The sequence below is a fragment of the Papaver somniferum genome, chromosome 3, assembly GCF_003573695.1.
Source record: "Papaver somniferum cultivar HN1 chromosome 3, ASM357369v1, whole genome shotgun sequence".
NCBI classification, from domain to species: domain Eukaryota; kingdom Viridiplantae; phylum Streptophyta; class Magnoliopsida; order Ranunculales; family Papaveraceae; genus Papaver; species Papaver somniferum.
In genome coordinates this window covers 39,325,042-39,329,584 of record NC_039360.1, presented here as the reverse complement: position 1 = coordinate 39,329,584, position 4,543 = coordinate 39,325,042, and the positions used below count along the sequence as shown (strand labels likewise).

At 34.4% G+C, this 4,543-nt stretch overlaps 1 long non-coding RNA gene across 1 annotated transcript; it reads right to left on the bottom strand.

Moving 5' to 3' along the window:
* Positions 1-253: 253 nt before the first annotated feature.
* Positions 254-3,187, bottom strand: LOC113355925. Its single transcript, XR_003362667.1, has 2 exons — positions 992-3,187; positions 254-491 (listed from the first exon to the last, which is right to left on the bottom strand). It is a non-coding gene; the product is annotated as an uncharacterized LOC113355925 (long non-coding RNA).
* Positions 3,188-4,543: the final 1,356 nt, after the last annotated feature.

Here is a 4,543-nt window from a genome sequence, read left to right as displayed (position 1 = left end):
TTTTGAGAACAAGGATTGGGACGGAGAGCACTATGGAAAAAAGTATACCTACAGAAGTAAGCCGAAGAAACAAAGAATGTATTGTCTGAATTTGAGACGCCAGTTAGACAACTTGACGACGAAGGATGTTGTCTTTGATCCTTACAAGGAGGCTTTGGCTAAAGGAAAAGGAAAGAAGGTTGGGTGTGTAGCGCCCACAAAGCTGGCAGCTGACTAATCCAAGAGATTAACTAAAATAAAGAGGCACTAAAGATTCTAAATCATATACTTAAACATTCAATTAATATATCTGCTACAAAACTTAACCCAAAAACTTACCCCGCTTAGAAAACATATAAACAAGAACTTCTCTCAAATGATACATATTCAATAATGAGTTGATTTACAAATAGAATACAAATACATAATAACATAGCGGAAGCTAACTAATTAATGTAACTAATTCTTCGAAGCTTTCATTGTCACATGCACATCTTGATCTGTCTCTGAAACTGAAAGTGGGAATGGGTGAGCACATCATCCCTAAAAGAGGTGCCCAGTGGAAATAACAACTATCTTTCAAGTAATCATTAATATGATTCGAAGACAATGCAGGTTTAATCGAAAGTCGATAATACAAGAAAATAAAATAAAACATAATGTAGAAACTTCTTCAAAGACATCCATAAATAACAGTAAACATCCACGTATGAGATGTGTGTTGCCGCACATAAGGGAAGAATAATATTGCGGTGTATCGCCCTAACCGTGTAATATTGCTGTGTATTGCCCTATCCATATAATACTAGTATATAAAGGAAGAATAATATTGTGGTGTATCGCCCTAGCCGTGTAATATTGCGGTGTATCGCCCTAGCCATAGAATACTGATATTGTGTCGGCACACATCTCATACCACACAAAGCACACAAATATATGCATGAATTTCACAACACCAAGATTGATTTGTAAAACAATAATGAATACAAGAGAGTTCGTTATCGATTCCTACCTCTTTTGGTGACAAGCCTCGCCTACCTCGAGATGCACGATCCACTGGTTCATTCTTGAATAGATCGTTGTTAATATAGATTAATTGTTAATCATACAATCACTCTAAGGGTTTAGCCAAAAGGCTCATACAAGGCTCATAACATAATCTCAAACAATGCTCTAGTTATAAGTTTAGTGAACCATCTAATGGTTCTAAGCCCATTATGGTATCTCATTCTCTACCTTTAACATAATTAAGAGTTTACTAATCCAATTAGGTTGGTTCGATAGTCCATTATCTAAGTCTCAAGAATGTCTACAACTTTGTAGAAGAATCCAAAGGCTAATTCTGACCGTAAGGGGTCCAAGATATCAATTTAGGAAAATAGAGTCATCCTAGTCAACTAACAGTCACTAACGGTCAAACTGACAGTCCACGGTCAACCTAACAGTCAACATCTAAGTCTAGGTCAGAATCTAGTCAAGGTCAGGTCAACTCAAGGGTTAACTCAGTCAACGATCTAACTCAGTCAGACACTGAGTCAGCTATACATAACTAAAACAGACTGAATAAGTTCAGTCATACATGCTTAAGGTTCACATACAGCTGAGACTCTAATCCTAGCTCAAATTCAATCTATTCATTCTAACAAAACTTTATAATTTAAACACAACAGAAATCTAATACATTTTCAATCGTACAATTTGTTCTAACTGCAATTCTGACACCAAACAATCTTCATATCATCAATCCCATCATTTAAAGCTCATCCACATACTCTTCCGGCCTTTTCATAAGTTTCATTCCAAACAAAACAATCATATACACAATCGACTTCCTAAACTGAGATTTCTATATCTCTTTAAAACCAACCAAACTAGCTGCCCGAGCCAACACCTTCATTATAACTTACAACTTCATTTGCAGCTACCACATTCCATCATTAACTCAGTTCACAACACCTCACTCTCGGCTCCTCATTGATCTCACCAGTTCAGCATCAACAGCTTCACTTGTGTTACCAACTCAATATCCAGCCATACCTTTTATCTTCATAACAACGTCATCAATACGTTTCTTGCAACTTCAACAACTCCAGTTCCAAACTCATCTCCACCTCTACTGCCGCTGCAAAGCACCATTTACAACTCTAGTATCTAATTCATCTTCATACCCTATAAATCAATTTAAAACTACAGTTACCAACCATCAACATCTCAGTTAGGCTCAACTGAACAAACACATCCTCAAAGTATCTTCAACATCATCTTTATCTTCATTAACTGACTTCATCTCCAGATTATACTTGCACCAGCCCAACACATACTAATTCAATATCACTACCACCAAAGTCTCAGTTTCATTACCAAACTCCTCAAGTCAGCAATCTCATAAATCAAATCCACTAACTCAACTTCACCTGTCACTTGAGCTTCATCAGCAACATCATTACCAACTCAGGCAATTCATAATTAGCTCCATTATTAAGACATGGTATCTCCAAACTAACACACATACATAATCGTTCAAATACACCGATTCAATCTTCCTCCCAATACCAACCAATAATTCCCTGTAACATCCACTATTTAACACTAACAATCCTATCACCAAAGACCAAACCATGATAACTCCAATTCCAACAACGCCAATTCTTCACTGAATCTTCTCCTATGTCAACCCAATTCATAGTAGATTCCGAACCAGGGAAAACCCCCAATATTAAACCCTCTTCAAATCCATAAATTCTTATTTACTCTTTACGAAGCCCTGAATCAAAACCCAATTTCAAGCACAAACACAAGCTTGAAACAACATCAGTTCTTCTTCGATTCATCACTGTTAAACCCACCTTCTTCATCAATAATTCAAACTCGTGAACCCTAATCTTAATTTCCTAAAGAAACCAAAATTAAACCTTATGCAACTCTTCCTACTCCAATTAACAGCAAACCCATGAAACACAACACCAAACAAACTTAATTTCATAAAGAAATTCAATCAAAGCAGAAACCCTAAATAGCTTACCCTTTTTTTGCTTCTTCCTGTGACTAAACAACTTCAGCACCATCACCTTCGTCTTCAACCGATAAGGATAACAAGATCTACAAGGATCCTCGTACAAATAAACACTCAAATCTCTGAGGTCGGCTTAAACATAGAAGAGAAGATGAAGAACATAGAAGAAGAAGAAATAAGAAGGAAAGAGAAAGAGAAAAGATAAATGAGAGATTATCCTCTCGACACGGGTAGATAAGGCTGACCATAAATTATTAAGGCACCCAAAAAAGGATAAGGGCAGTCCCAGTCGGTTTAGATGTAAAATGGTTATCTTCGCCCCTCGTATAATTCTGATGTTATCTTCTTCGTCCGGTATCCGAATGACACGTTCGAGAAGTCTATTGCGCATAACTTTTCGGGGCCTATCTAATGATATTAATTTCATAACTAGATCTTTGTTAGATTAATTTCTATTAATTAACGTTCGTCTTTACTTAATCGGGTCAATAGCGGCTTAGTCGTCTCCTGACTGGTCTAATAGCATTGACGAGCTTGAGACTCGTTACATTCTCCTCACCTTATAACATTTTCGTCCTGGAAAATCGAACTTTCCTTCTGGTCTTCAGAACTCCTCACTTTATAAAGAAACACTATCTCTCGACTAAGTGCAAGTACTGCTCGTACTTACAAATGCGCGAAAAGAACAACTCATTTTAAATGAGTCAAAATAACAAGAACAGAAGCACAAGCCTATTTGGTTTTCTGCAACTAAGATCTATAATTTGTAGCTCTAGGTTCAATAGACTAACTTTTCTATTTCATAAGGATTTTCTCTAAGTTCACTATGGTAATTTGATTCTAACAGATAAGCATGTCTAAGATTCTGCGCTAAAATTTATAATCTGGTATTTATTAATTTGACGTAGTTCCATATTTTTTATATATTTATCTATATAATTATCCAAATTTGATTTAACATACATCTATCAGATATTTTAACTTTACTTTTATATAATATATAAATTATCCGAACATTATCTACTTTAAATATGATATTAACAAAATTATCGAAATACTATTATCAGTAGTGTTACTATTTTCTATATCTTTATTATTATCGTTATTAGTTTGTTTATAGTCCCGTTGGTACATTAAGTCTTAATTTTCTAATATCGAGTCTGTATACTATATATATCATATTAAATATTAGCGTTGGTACTTAATATTATTTCAATTTGGGTCTGCATAAAAATATAATGTATTCTAATAGTCTTTAATGTAAGGTATCCTATTAATTTACGAATTTGTTTTCTTTCAAGTCTATTATCGCACTAAACGTCCAAATATTATTACTAATCCTCATGTATGTTTGTTTAATTTTTAATGATAAATTAAATCAATTATTAAACTAAAGTTAATTTTGGGTATAATATTACTAGGAATTCTAGTCTTTTTTTTACGTTGTATGTCCCCACGTTCTTAGGTTTAATCTAACAAGTTTTACATTAACTATCTGGTTTCAAAATACAAGAAGGTATTTCTACTTTTATTTAATTTACAAAATCTAAC